This window comes from Sminthopsis crassicaudata, chromosome 1 (assembly GCF_048593235.1).
Source record: "Sminthopsis crassicaudata isolate SCR6 chromosome 1, ASM4859323v1, whole genome shotgun sequence".
In the NCBI taxonomy this organism is placed as follows: domain Eukaryota; kingdom Metazoa; phylum Chordata; class Mammalia; order Dasyuromorphia; family Dasyuridae; genus Sminthopsis; species Sminthopsis crassicaudata.
The window spans coordinates 621,506,143-621,522,537 of NC_133617.1; positions in this window are offsets into that span (position 1 = coordinate 621,506,143).

Consider the following 16,395-nt stretch of genomic DNA (forward strand, 5'->3'; position numbering starts at 1 on the left):
CAATTTTCCTACTTTATGAAGTACAACAAAAGTTGTTACATGAAGTTGCTGAATGAGCTGAGGAATGAGTCCTGATATACCCTAGAGCCCATCAGCTTTGGGACATTGCAGAAAGTTTTGTTTTCCAGTGTTTCATCCTTTGATATTCAAATTCATGTATTTTTAAAGTAAATATATTTATTATTAATGAAATACTATGCATGATTTCAGAATGAAAGATACTATTAAGAAACTTTTCTCTTATGTTCCACTGTTCCTTTAAAAATGCCTTTCCCTTAAGAATTACACAGAACTTGGTTTGCTTTGGACAATTAAAAAAAGCTTAGAATTTAGCTGAAAATCATAAAATTTAAAAATATATTAAAAAATAAAAAAGTTCCATTAATGGTTATGACTACAGACATTAAATTATTATACAAAATTAATCTTGTTTTTTGTAATAAAATTACCAATGAAAATGCAATATATAGCAAATCCTTAATTATAAAGAATGTTATAGGATAAAAGATGTTTAAGATTATCTGATTATACTCTTAGAATATAATGATATGAAGTGATAATTACATTGTCAGTTCTTTTGTGGACAGGGGATAGTAAAGGTGAAAATCTTCAGTTTCCCAAATGCAGGGGTACAAACAGACCAAATCAACACAGTGAATTTTTCATCATTAGAATTAAACTACTAGGCTTGAGAAGTACATTCATTTGAAGTTAAGGTTGAAAAAATACAATTTGTTCAGTCTCTTGATATGTCAGAGCTCACTGCCTATCTGTTTCTCCCTCTGCTTTACAGTGTGGTATTAGAAATCAGAGAGAGTCAAAGATATCATGGATGATATTCAGTATCTTTTCCATAAAACCTCATTCTGATTCTTGATACAAAAATATCTGGGATCAAACTTCAGGTCTCAAATACATCTTAAATGTACATGTACTGGCTTCTGTTTGACCTCTTTTGGTATTTAAGAGTTTAAAACATATCTCTTACTGATAGATTAGTATAAAATTTTTAGAAATAGAATGTTGTACTAGAGTAAGATATCTAGGATCTACAAAAAAAAGGAATAAAAGAACAGACAAACACGAAGCAGTGAGATTTTTGACAATTAAGACTTTATTATTATTATTATATTTATTATATTTACATTATTATTATTATTATTATATTTAACTTAAAAACTCTAGAAATAATATTTCCACTTAAATATATTAACAGAATGTTCAAAGATTTTTGAAATAAAGATCATTCCTGAAAATTGTATAAAAAGATACAATGTGAATGGAATTGACATGAAATCATTAAAATATTTTGCAAATTATGCATGTTAATGATAATTGCTAACATTATTGTCAGTCCTGATGTGAATTTATCAATGCAGATAGGCAGCTCACTTAAAATTTATATTGTCCCAGAGGGTATTCAGAAGTTAAATGTCTTGCCCAAGGTCACACAGTTAGTAGCTTTCACAAGTAGGTCTTGAACTGAGGTCATTCTAATTTCTAGACTGGCCCTTAATCCACCCAACCCAGCCACTGGACTGTCTCATTGATTGTCTGGCAAAATTAAGAAAATAAATGAGCAAACTAGTTTCTGTCCATCCTAGAGTATTATTTCCTCCAGCTGGGCTGGTATCTTTCCAGTAGTGAATCCCTAGAGATACTTCTTGATCCTGGCCAGATCTGCCTGTCCATTTCCTTCCACCTGCAAATCCCTAGCTGAATTATCAACTGACCAGCTCCCTTTGAGAACTTTTCTACCCTTCTTCCTTTAATCTTGCATCCCACTTACTTAGACCTCTAGTAGGAAGAAATAGTTTTTAACTTCTGTGCTAGTCTGTTGTTCTAAAAGTCCCTAAAATAAATGCATAATTCCTTTTAAGGTTTTCTAAGGGCATTGGCTGCTGATAGTTACAAATAAATTGAAAGGGGGAAGTTAAAATCCCAAAGAAAATTATAAGATTATAAAAATGGTCATTACTGTTTTAGAAGTAAATTGGGGGACCACAATCCAGTGGATTATGCAGAGAAGGGAGTATAAATTTGGAACACAAGTTGATAACTACCTGTTGGGATTACTAGATTCCTTTCCCCCATCCTCTCCCCTAGAGAGCAAGTAATCCAATATATGTTAAAAGTGCAATTCTTCTACACATTTCCACAATTATCATGCTGCACAAGTCAAATCAGATCAAAAAGGAAAAAAATGAGAAAAAACAAAATGGAAGCAAACAACATTAAAAAGTGAAAAATACTATGTAGTGATCCATGTTCAGTCCCCACAGTTCTGTCTCAGGGTGCAGATGGCACTCTCCATCACTGGACCTTTGGCACTGACCTGAATCACCTCACAGTTGAAAATAGCCAAGTCCATCACAGTTGGTCATCACATAATCTTGTTATTTCTATGTACAATGTTCTCTTGGTTCTATTTAACATCAGTTTGTGCAAGTCTCTCCAGACCAGTGGTCCTCAAACTTTTTAAATAGGGGTCCAGTTCACTGTCCCTCAGACTGTTGGAGGGCCAGACTATAGTAAAAACAAAAACTCACACTCTGTCTCTGCCCCTCAGCCCATTTGCCATAACTGGTGGGCACATAAACGTCCTCAGTTGGCCACATCTGGCCCATGGGCCGTAGTTTGAGAACCCCTGCTCCAGATCTTTCTGAAATCATCCTGTAAATAATTTTGGAACCACAATATTTCATAATATTCATATAGTATATCTTGTTCATCTATTCTTCAACTGATGGGAATCCACTCAATTTCCAGTTTCTTGCCATTCCTAAAAGAGCTGCCACTAATATTTTAGCACATATGGGCCCTTTCCTCTGATTTATGATTTCCTTAGTTTACAGACCCGGTTGAGACACAGCTGGATCAAAGGATATGAACAATTTGTTCATCCTTTGAGCATAGTTCCACATTACTCTCCAGAATGGTTAAATGAAGAGATTGGGAATAGTTTCTTGTAAAAGGTGGGATTTTAGACAAGGAAAGCAGGAGACAGAAATGAAAGGAAGAGAATCGTAGGCATGAGGAACAGCTAGTTAAAGTGCCTGGGTATCTAAAGATGGAATATTGTATATAAGGAACATCAAGGAGGCCAATGTCACAGAGTCTATATGGTAGAGAAGTAAGATTAAAGAAAACTGGAAATATAGAAAGGAAGCATGTTATTAAAGGTTTTGACTGCCAAAAAGAGGATTTTATATTTGATTTTTGGAGCTGATAGTCACTAGAGTTTATTGAATAAGGGGATGACAGAGTTAGATCTGTACTTTAGGAACAGAATTGAGTAAAGGAAGGATTGGAGTGGGGAAAGACTTGGAACAGGGAGATTAATTCAAAGGCTATTGTAATAATCAGACATGAGGTGATGATGACCTGGACAAGGGTGATGGCAAAGTCTGACAAGAGAAGAGGCTACACTTAAAAGGTTTCTGCACTGCAAGAGGAGGGAGAGTGGGACAAGGAGAGCTAGGAGTCAGAAAGTGGAGATAGGGACCACTGAAATAAAACATTAGAGAAAGAGAGAAAGGGAGGGAAGAAGAGAGGGGGAGAGAGAGAGAGAGAGAGAGAGAGAGAGAGAGAGAGAGAGAGAGAGAGAGAGAGAGAGAGAGAGAGAGAGAGAGAGGGAGGGAGGGAGGGAGAAACAGAGAGAAACAGAGACAGAGAGAGACAGAGACAGAGACAGAGAGACAGAGAGAGAGACAGAGAGAGAGAGAGAGAGAGAGAGAGAGAGAGAGAGAGAGAGAGAGAGAGAGAACGGAGAGAAACAGAGAGAAACAGAGAGAGATACAGAGACAGAGAGCGAGAGAGAGCGAGAGCGAGAGAGAGAGAGAGAGAGAGAGAGAGAGAGAGAGAGAGAGAGAGAGAGAGAGGGAGGGAGGGAGGGAGAAACAGAGAGAAACAGAGACAGAGAGATACAGAGACAGAGAGCGAGAGACAGAGAGAGAGAGAGAGAGAGAGAGAGAGGAGAGAGAGAGAGAGAGAGAGAGAGAGACAGGGAGATACAGAGAGAGAGAGAGAGAGAGAGAGAGAGAGAGAGAGAGAGAGAGAGAGAGAGAGACAGGGAGAGAGAGAGAGAGAGAGAGAGAGAGAGAGAGAGAGAGAGAGAGAGAGAGAGACAGGGAGATACAGAGAGAGAGAGAGAGAGAGAGAGAGAGAGAGAGAGAGAGAGAGACAGGGAGATACAGAGAGAGAGAGAGAGAGAGAGAGAGAGAGAGAGAGAGAGTTTGAATTCACATGGTTCAACTCATTTCACAACCCAGCTTCTTATTGACCCCCTCATGTTTTCAAATCACACTGAGGGAGATTTGAGCATAAATTAGATACAATTGGGGAGTTTTCCCCTTGGCCAATATCCCCCATTTCTGCTGCTTCCTCTCTCAGCAACATTTCATTTGTGAGAAACAGCTCTGTGTAGCAGGTATATATGAAGGAAAGTTCCTTGATCATTTTCAGTAACAGCTGGGTGGTGCAGTGGATAGAGCATCAGATCTAAAATCAGGATAAAACCTGAGTTCCAATCTAGATTCATATATTTACTAGCTGTGTGAGCTAGGCAAGTCACTTTAATTTCTGTCTGCCTCATCTGTGAAAGAGATAATAATAGCATCTACTTCCCAGGGTTATTGTGAGGACTAAATGAGATATCTGTTAAATCCTTAGCACTGAGCCTGGCACATGGTAAGGGCTATATAAATGTTAGCCATTAGTATTATGTAGCAAAGTACAAAGAGTGCTGGACCATAGCAGAAAGGCAGAAGACCTAGATTCAGACTCTTGATCTGAGTCTCACTATGTCTTTGAATTTAAGAAAGTTGCTCATTCCAATCTTTGTTTTGCTAATTTTTCAAACTTCTCTGGGCTCTTGTGAGTAAGACCTTTACAAACCTTAAATCATCACAGAAATATAAGTCAGCACTATTTCTATAGTTACTACACTGTTGCTAACAGGGATTTTACCATCATGGTAAAGCTTAGTTCTCTCCCCTGCTATTCTAGGATTAGCATCCTTGGAAGCCATGTAAATTAACAACCTCAAAGTCTCCCTCACTGAAAGAAGCCATCATCCCTTGGAGCTGTGTTCTTCATTTGCAGAACTGGGACGACTGACACATTCTGAGTTTAATGACTGATTAAGTCTTTCCCTGCTCAAGTTACAATTTTATCCATCCATTGCTTTGATGACACATGTCCCAGATGCCTTCTTTCCATAGGGAGTGGTTGCCCAGAACCCTATCATTATAATTATCCCATAGAAAGAGTTACTTTTATATATACTGGTAAGTGCTTGCAGTTCTAAGAGAAGGGAATGATGCAGAAATGCAGGCATTGACTTTGGAGATTTGCTTTGTTCCCAGCTTTTCTATGGGGTACTTATGTGATCTTGAGCCTTTTAACCCTTAAATTAAGATTAAAGTTAGGCCTTAGTTTCCTCATCTATAAAACAAGGATATAGGACAAGAATTATTAGATGATCATCATTAAAATTCCTCCCAACTCTAAACTCTGATCATAGAGTTCTTTTGTCACAAATTGTTATATCCTCTTTCTTTTCTCTGCTCATATATATACCCCTCTAATTCAGGTCTTTATCACATCTTGCCTGGACTGTAGCCTCCAGATTCCTCTTTTTTATATATATTCTCCACATAGCTACCAAATGGATACTCTTAATGTAGAGATTTGACCTTGATTCTTTCTCTATTTAATAAGCTTATTGTCTCTAGGATAAGATATAAGATTCTCAGGATCAAATTTTGTGTGTGTGTGTGTGTGTGTGTATGAGGGAGGGAGGGAGGGAGGGAAGGAGGAACAGAGGGGGAGACAGAGAGACAAAGACACAGACAAAGACAGAAGGAGAGAGAGACAGAGAGACAAAGAGAGAGAATGCACATTGTTTCCTTTGATTCTTGCAGATGGAGCACAGGTCTTATCAAGGCCCTCTTAGGCACTAAATTACTAAGATGGTTATCTTGGACTTTGCCTCAGAGCACCTACATTCAGAGGGTGAAAATACTGAACATTATTTTGGTAATTACAAACAACTGAGCACAGAACTTACTTAGAGAGAATACTTCAATAGGAAGCAACACGATATACCCATTTGTACATTTACATGTGCATCTTTGTACATGTACATAGAGCCACTGAAGTAACAAATTCCCTCTCTTTTTCAACTGAACATGCCTTTGTTTTTTCTTCTATCAACTTTTCCATTATAAATTGAAGTTGGGTTGAGGGAATTTTTTGTGCTGCTCTTCTAGGAGCCAAAATCACTAATTATGGTTCTGAAAAGAAAAAGAAAAAAAAAAACCACCACGTATCACTTACTGAACTGAACATATCCAAAGTGGAATTCCTCCATTAAATTCCTCCACCATAACTCAGAGACTTAGAGGCATTTTCCTTAGCAAAAATACAAAGCCACTGGGGACTTGGAAGAAGGTATGTGTTCTGTATTAGTTAATTAATAAAAGAAAAACAAGTTCTCAATTTTTTCTATCTCTGCTGTGCCTAGTTAGGTGAAGGTTTTCAGAGAAAATATAATAAAGCAAAAATAAAATTACTGTTAAGTGACTGAAAGAGCTCCCTGCCTATTGGCAGGAAATGAGTAGGATTTTTCTTTTTTATTGGTCTCTCTCTTTCAATTTCTTATGTTTTTTGTCTTGATAATTCTGTAATTTGAAATAGAAGACAGTGCTCTATTTTAGAGCAAAGGTTTGTTAATCTTAGGTGTGGGAGGATGGTGATGATTCTCTCACAGGAATTTTCTTCTTTAATTCTAAACTCTCATTATGGGCTAAATTGTTATGTTTTCCAGTGCATTTGAGGTTTTTGCCGAGGTCACTGAAGAAGGGACTCCCAAGAGGGTGTGAGGGGGAGGGAAAGAGATACACAAAAGAATGTGAAAAAATTGTTTTTCTGGTTTGCCTTCATTTTCCAATCTGGAGACTATGGTTTGACTGAATCACAGCCAGGGTGCTTGCTGCATTCCCATCTGTGGAAAGGGGCAGAATCTTTTCCAGGGGAAGGCCCCCACTTAGAGAGACAGGGCCACACAGACACTGAGCTGAAACTGTAGGAGGCTCAGAGTAACAGCCACTGAACAGGTGGGAGAGAAAGTAAGTTTGGAGCTTAGAGAGTTGTTAATGCCATTAAGCTTTCCACATACTAAATATTATTAAAATGATGAAATTTTTCATGAATACTGTTTTCCATTAAATAGAACAATCTACCACAAGTGCCATTTATGTGAACCCACCCATCTCAAAACTCAGTTTCTCCTTGATGTAAGCCATTGCTGATCCACCACCTAAAGGGGAAAAAATCCTATAAATCCATTATGAGATTTTTATATTGATGTATGAGACAATTGGTGGTATTTAGATAATGCAGTAGATAAAGTACCAGGCCTAGAGTCAGGAAGAATCATCTTCCTGAGTTCAAATCTGGCCTCAGATGCATAGTAGCTGTGTGACCCTGGGTAAGTCACTTAGTTCTGTTTGCCTCAGTTTCCTCATCTGTGAAATGAGCAGGAGAAGGAAATGGCAAACCATTCCATTATTTTTGCCAACAAAACCCAAATGGGGTCACAAATACTCAGGCATGACTGAATAACAACAAGAGACAACTTGGATTCATTGTAAATTTTTAAGGAAGTTCTCCTAGAAAAGAAAAAGAATCAGAATTGGGGTTGGAAGACCTCGGTTTGAGTTCCAGCTTTGCCGTTCATTAGGTGTATGATCTTGGGTCAGAGCTGAAACAAAAACTTATTGCACCAAGGAAAATGCCACAAAACACAGTCATCCAGGCATAATGAATCAATCCCTTCACTTGGGTGAGTGAATGTGTGTATAGACTGAGGAGGAGGAGAAGAGACAGATAGAAATCACTCTCTGGGATGGGGAGGGGCAAGACTGCTACTGCTAGAGGTATAGGGTCGAAGGTGGAAGAAAGAGCAGTGTCTGAAAATTTTCCATTTTTCATCATTTTTGTTGCTCATAGATGGTTTTTTTTTTTGTCTTTTTTCTTCTGCTGAAGGACTACAAGTATGATTTTGTTTTCTAAAATCATCATCCTAGGTCCAAGTTCTCACATTTTAAAAATAATGATAATAATCTGCATCATTAAAATTTTCTCCATTGCTTTATTAAATTTAAATTATCAACAAAAATATGTCAATCTCCAAACCCAAAGATACCAACATTAGGGATAAAAATTCATTATTTGGAAAAAACTGTTGGGAAAACTGGAAATTAATATGGCAGAAATTAGATATGGATCCACACTTAACACCATATACCAAGATAAGATCAAAATAGGTCCATGATTTAGGCATAAAGAATGAGATCATAAATAGATTAGAGGAACAGAGAATAGTCTACCTCTCAGACCTGTGGAGGAGGAAGGAATGTATGACCAGAGGAGAACTAGAGATCATTATTGATCACAAAATAGAAGATTTTGATTACATCAAACTAAAAAGTTTCTGTACAAACAATACTAATGCAAATAAGATTAGAAGGGAAGTAACAAATTGGGAAAATATTTTTAAAAGTAAAGGTTCTGACAAAGGTCTCATTTCCAAAATATATCGAGAACTGACCCTAATTTATAAGAAACCAAACCATTCTCCAATTGATAAATGGTCAAAGGATATGAACAGACAATTCTCAGATGATGAAATTAAAACTATTTCTACTCATATGAAAGAGTGTTCCAAATCACTACTGATCAGAGAAATGCAAATTAAGACAACTCTGAGATACCACTACACACCTGTCAGATTGGCTAAGATGACAGGAACAAATAATGATGAATGTTGGAGGGGATGTGGGAAAACTGGGACACTGATCATTGTTGGTGGAATTGTGAAAGAATCCAACCATTCTGGAGAGCAATTTGGAACTATGCCCAAAAAGTTATCAAACTGTGCATACCCTTTGACCCAGCAGTACTACTACTGGGCTTATATCCCAAAGAAATACTAAAGAGCAGAAAGAGACATATATGTGCCAAAATGTTTGTGGCAGCCCTTTTTGTAGTGGCTAGAAACTGGAAGATGCATGGATGTCCATCAGTTGGAGAATGGTTGGTAAACTGTGGTATATGAAGGTTATGGAATATTATTGCTCTGTAAGAAATGAGCAGCAGGAGGAATACAGAGAGGCTTGGAGAGACTTACATCAACTGATGCTGAGTGAAATGAGCAGAACCAGAAGATCACTATACACTTCAACAACAATACTGTATGAGGATGTATTCTGAAGGAAGTGGAAATCTTCAACATAAAGAATATCCAACTCACTTCCAGTTGATCAATGATGGACAGAAATAACTACACCCAGAGAAGAAACACTGGGAAGTGAATGTAAATTGTTAGCACTAATGTCTGTCTGCCCAGGTTACATGTACCTTCAGAATCTAATGCTTATTGTGCAACAAGAAAATGGTATTTACACACATGTATTGTATCTAGGTTATATTGTAACACATGTAAAATGTATGGGATTGCCTGTTATCAGGGGGAGGGAGTAGAGGGAGGGGGGATAATTTGGAAAAATGAATACAAGGGATAATATTATAAAAATATATAATAAAAAAATAATAAAAATATGTCAATCTCTGGTTTGTAGTTAATAATTTCTGAGGTGTAAATGCTTATACTAAAAATTTAACACTTATTTTTCACAACATGTTTTGAGCTGTTTCAGTACACCCCTGTCAGCAATAGGATTTAAACTGGAAGGAATCTTAAAGGTTACATACTTGGAGAGTAATCTGGAGCTATGCCCTAAGTTATAAAACTGCCTATACCCTTTGATCCAGCAATAGCACTACTAGATCTGTTTCCCAAAAGAATTAGAGACAAAGAAAAAGAACCTATATATTCTAAAATATTTATAGTAGTTCTCTTTGTGGGGACAAAGAACTAGAAATTGAGAGGATACCCATCAATTGGGCAATGGTTGAATATTATATATAATTGTGATAGAATATTATACTATAAGAAAAATGAGCAGAGGATGATAGGAAAAGATAATGATAAATGATGGAAGGGATGTGGGGAAACTGGGACACAAATAGAATATTGTTGGACATGTGAAATGATCCAACCATTCTGAAGAGCAATTTAAAACTATGCCCAAATGTGGTACAAAGAATTGCCACAGCCCAAATAAAATTTGTAGCTTCCAATATATATCAGCTCTTTAAGGAACTTCAAGAGCAAGTGAGAAAGCATCCAAGTAAGATTTATATCTTGCATGTCCACTCTCATAGTGGAATTCCAGGTCCTATTTTTGATGGTAATTCAAAGGCAGATAGCCTTCTAACCATATTGGCCAATACTCCATTATTTCAGGAAGTCCAAGAATCTCATTCTAAATATAATCAGGCTGTTCGAGCTTTATGTTTACAATTTGGAATAACAAGAGAGGAAGCTAGGAGCATAGTAAAAGCCTGTTCAGCTTGCCTTCCTTTCCACATTCCTACACTCCCTCCAGGAAAGAATCCTCATGGTTTGAGACCCAATGAAATTTGGCAAATGGATGTGATCCATTATAAATCTTTTGGTTGTCTGTCTTTTATCCATGTTGTGGTAGATACCTTTTTAAGATTCACTTTTGCAATACCAGCAGCAAAAAAGACAGCCTGAGTGGTCACTGAATTCCTTATACAAGCATTTGCAAGTATGGGTGTGCCACAAGCAATAAAAATAAATAATGGACCTGCATATACTTTTAAACATTTAGCACACTTTTGTGCACAGTATAAGATTTTACACACCACTGGCATACCCTTTAATTCTCAAGGACAGGCAATAGTAGAAAGGAGAAACAGAAACATTAAGACGCTCCTCCAAAAACAAAAGAAAGGGGGAGCCACAGGTAATCCTAGAGAACTTCTAAATTTAGCTCTTTATACAATTAACTTTTTGATTTTTGACAAAGATGCACTGGCTCCAGTAGACAGGTTTTTTAACCCACCAGAAGGGCAGTGTCCAGTGCAAGCAACTCCACTATCTTCAGATAATCACTAGGTGATGTGGAGAGATACAGAAAGTAGAGGAAGGGACCAGACAGGTTAACTGCTTGGGGGAGAGGATTTGCTTGTATCTGTACAGATGGAGAAGGAATCATATGGGTGCCAATGAGTATTCACCTTGTCCATCAGAGAGAGATGGAGCAGATCCTTGAAATGAAGAAGAAGACCCAAGAAACATCAGGTAGTTCCATTGCTGATTGTGCCCACTACTGAAAGAGCATGGCAGTTATGGCAATTGATGCATGGACAACAAAAATTGTTGGATTTGAAAACCCTCAGAAATATTTGGATTCTCTGAGACATGATAAAACTGTTGCAGGACTTCAAAAACTTGCAGGGATCATTGGCTTCCCTGATATATGAAGCAATGGACAATAGATTGGTTTTGAACATAAAACATAAGGTTTTATGAAGCTGAATGTTGAAAAGTATCTTTGCATGTATTTGGGAAAATAAAATACTATTTTAAAAAGAAATGATGAGCAGGTTGATTTCAAAAAAGCACAGAAAGACTTGCATGAAATAATGAAGAGTGAAATGAAGAGAATCAAGAGAATGTTGACTAAAGTAACAGCATTATTTGAAGAATACTGTGAATGACTAAGTTATTTTGAGTATTATAAATACTGAAATCAACTACAAAGGGCCTATGAAGGAAAATACTATCCATCTCCAGAGAGAGAATCAATAGAGTAGCATAGTATGGTTTTACAGATTTATATACACACATAAACATAGCTACACACATATGTAGCTATATGTGTATGTGTACATATAGCTACACACTTGCATATATGTGTGTATATACATGCCTACATATGTACATATACATATACACACATATCTATGCCTAATGATGTCCTTTTCTAGTGTATGGGGGGAGAGGACAGAGACAGTTTGGAACTTTCAAAAGTAACAAAATAAATATATTAAAAATTTTAAAGTTAACTAGTCCAATGTCCTCATTTTATAGGTGATAATACTGTGGCTCAGAAAATTTAACATATTTGCCCTTTTTTCCCCCTGCTTGTCATTACTTACAGGGAGTAAGTTGTAGAGAAAGACTTTGAATCCCACTTTCTGACTCCAAATCCCTATTCTTTCTGCAATACACTATATTGGTCATCAGGTTGCTGGTTCCTCATTTGAACTATGTGTTTTCTAAGCCTCTTCTAGTCCTAGATCTTATAAACACACGTCCATAATGTTTTAAGGATTGCAAGGCACTTTCTTTACAACAATCTTAATTATAAGTATTATTAGCCTTATTCATGAAGACACTGGAACTCAGAAATTGTCTAGAATTAAGAAAGTGATAGAGAAAATGTTAATACTCCAGCTCATTAATCCTTCCTTCTCTTTTCTCCTCAATGTTTTTTATCTTTAATGTAAAAATAGCTTTACTTGCTTTTCTTTGTAGTGATAATGACCTACCTCTGACTAACATCTTGATCAAAGATCAGATTTCAAGGGTAGAGCAGGAAAGGAGGACAAAGGGGATGGGAAAAGGGAAGGAATTAATTTAATGGTAGAAAAATTCTGTTAGTGAATTGTATCATGTAATAAAAATCATCTGTAAATGCAGCAAATTGAATCTATTCTCTCTAGTTAGAGGTTATGTCAGCAATATAATTTCAAGTCAGTTTAACTAAGGGCAGCTATTGGAACAGTGGATAGACTACTTGACTTGGAACCAAGAAGTCATTTTCACGAGTTCAAATCTAGCCTCAGACACTTATTAGCTGTGTGACCCTAGGTAAATTACTTAATTCTGTTTACCTCAATTTCCTCATCTGTAAAATAAGCTGGAAATAGAAAATCACTTTAGTATCTTTATCAAGAAAATCCCAAATAGGGTAATGAAAAGTCACACAAAAGTCACACATGACTGAAAGAACTCAAAGCAAGGAAATAAAAATTTATGAAGCACATGCTATGTGCTAGCCATAGTGCTAAGCACTTAACAAATCCTCTTTTATTTAGCAAATTTAATCATCCTTTAATTTTGTTTAATCCTTACCCAGACCCTGGGAAGTGGGTGTTATTATCATCCCCATTTTATAGATGAGGAAATGGAGGCAGATTAGCTAAATGCCTTGCTTGCCCAGGGTCACAGAGATATTAAGTTGAGATCAAATTTGAAGTTAGGTCCTCCTGAGTACAGATCCAGCATTCTATCCACTGTACCATACAGCTGCCTCTGAATTCTCAGGTTTTCTATTTCTTGATCATATGACTTTTGGAAAACTATTTAACCTCTCTGGCTCACCCTTTCTTCATCTGTGAAATGATAATCTTCAGACTTGTGCACTCTATCTCACAGTACTGAGTTGAGGGAGGTGTTTTATAAACTCTAAAAGCAAATGGTTATTATAAAGTATGAACTATTAATATGTAATTAGGATTGACTCTGCTTCTTCATTTTCAGGAGACATAACTCCTAACTAGAATGTTGAAGCAATTCTGTGTCTCTGCTCTACTTTTTTTTTTTTTAATACTAATAGCTTTTTGTTTTTTTAAGATACATGCAAAGATAAATATTTATATACATAGTGGATTTAACCTATATTTTAACATATTTAATTAACATGTATTGGACTACCTGCCATCTAGGAGTGGGAGTGGGGGGAAGGAGGGGATAATTTGGAACAGAACGCTTTGTAAGGGTCAATGTTGAAAAATTATCCATGCATATGTTTTGTAAATAAAAAGCTTAAATAATCAAATAAAATACACGCAAAGATAATTTCAACTTTCACTCTTGCAAAAAACCTTGTGTTCCAAATTTTTTCCCCTCATTCTACCTCTCCTCCCTCCCTTAGATAACAAGTAATCCAATATATGTTAAACATGTGCAATTTTTCTAAACATTTATCATGCTGAACAAGAAACATCAGATCAAAAGGGAAAAAATGAGAAAGAAAACAAAAAACAAGCAGACAACAAAAACAAAGATGAAAATACTATGTTGGATCCTCATTCAGTCCTCACAGTCCTCTTTCTGGGTTCAAATGGCTCTCTCCATCACAAGTTTATTAGATTGGCCTGAATCACCTCATTGCTGAAAAGATCCACATCCATCTGAGTTGGTTATCCCGTAATCTTGTTGTTTCTACTTCTTTATTTTCAGGAGACATAACTTCTAATTGTAATATAAGACAATTCTGTGTCCCTGCAAAAGGAGTCAGGCTTGTGCCAGAGGTTTTTGGGAGACACATTTAAGTAACTCGTATAGATAGACATGTCTCACACATAACCACATGTCCTCCAAATATTACTGTTATTGTCTATCCTGAGCTAGCAGGTGGATTCTTATTCTAAGATTATTCACTATGATTAGGGCAGTTGATTTTTTCAGCAGTCTCCTCCTCAGAAGTCACCATTCACAAGTATTTTCACACAGATACAAGAAACACACTGATAGTTAAGGGTCATAATGATGATTCAGAGGCTCTGAAAGAGATTAAAGTGTCTCCTGAGTAATTCAAGGAAGATCAAATAAGGCTCAGTAGAGTATTAAAGTGAAGGAGATTTAATTGTGCTCTGATCCTTTGCAAATTGATCATCTATGTTTGGCACATGTAAATGCTAAATGCTTTCTTCCCCAGCCATGTTTCATAATAAGTATTAAGTGTTACTATATCCCAGACTCTGTATTAAGCACTGGAGATACAAAGAAAGGCAAAAGATAATTCCTGCCCTCCAGAAGTTTACTTAGTAGTGAGGAAGACAACATGTGCATAAATATACATGTGTGCATATACACATATACATATATATGCATAATATTACATGTATAAACAATGTATACATGCATACATAATTTATATAGACATATAAGTGCACATATAAATATATAATGTATACACATTCGTATATAATATATACAACATAAGCACACATATAAATATATATGTATAACACATATATGCATAATATATACATATATAAGTATACATATATAAATATATGTATAACATATACACATACATATATAATATACACATACATAAGTATTAGTATATATCTAAATATGTATATAATGCATGCATAATCTATATACATTTATAAGTATACATATAAGTATATCTGTATAATATACACATGCATACATAACATATACATATATAAGTACATGTATAAATATATGCATAATATATACATATATGTATACACATAAGTATAAGCGCATAAGCGTGTGTGTGTGTGTGTGTGTGTGTGTGTGTGTAGGAGAATGGGAAAAGCCTCCTACAGACCATAGCATTTGAGTTGAATTCAAATTTGATCCCAGACACTTACTAGTTGTGGGACCTTGGGCAGCTCAATCAATCTTTAATAACCCTTTTCAGGGTTATTGTGAGGATCAAATGAGATAATATTTGTTTAGTACAATATCTGGCACACATTTTGTTTTTCAGTCAATTCAGTCACGTCTGACTCTTTGTGAGTCCATTTGGAGTTTTCTTAGCAAACATACTGGCACCATTTGCCATTTCCTTCTCCAACATATTTTACAGATGAGGAAACTGAGGCAAACAGCATTAAGTGACTTGCCCAGGGTCACCAAATTTGTAAGTGTCTGAAACCAGATTTGAATTCAGGTAAATGAGTCTTCTTGATTCCAATCCACTGAGCCACCCAACTGCCCCATCCCTTTAAGTCTACACAATTAACAAAACAAGATAGAAGCATATAGTATTAATAATCTACATTATTATTTTTGCCCATTATTTTCTTAAGTCTAAACAATCATCCAAACATTATTCATTGAAGTCTGTCAAATAGTAGGTCTTAAGATATTTTTGTTTCCTTCCTTCCTTAAAGAAAACCAAGATAAAAAAAAGAGGTAAGTGAATCTTCCTGGCATGAAGATAATGACTAAATACAAAGGCAAAATTGGAATGGGAAATGAAGTGTCACATGTGAGAAAACAATAAGAGTATGGTCTGTGGATATACCCTACATGCTTGTGGAGAGGGAGTAAGGTATAAGAAGGCTGGAGGGGTCCAGATGCTGAAGAGCTTTCCCTGAACTCAACCCCTGCAGCCTGCTTCCCTTTATTTTGGTGGGAACTCTGTCTCTACAACAACCGATGTGTGTTTGGTCTAGTATGATTCTGACGCCGGACACTGGCCAATGTAGCTGTCTCGGGACACTGAGTGCAGGGTATCTTAGTTCCCTGCTCTGAAATTCAGTTCCTCGGAACTCTTTCTTCATCTTGGTTGCAGACTAGTCATTTTAATTTCTTTCTGGATACTACAGCTAACCCTCTGGAGATAAGAATAAACAGAATGCCTCCCTACACGTTACATCAGAGCAGTGCTGCCTCAGCACATCTTT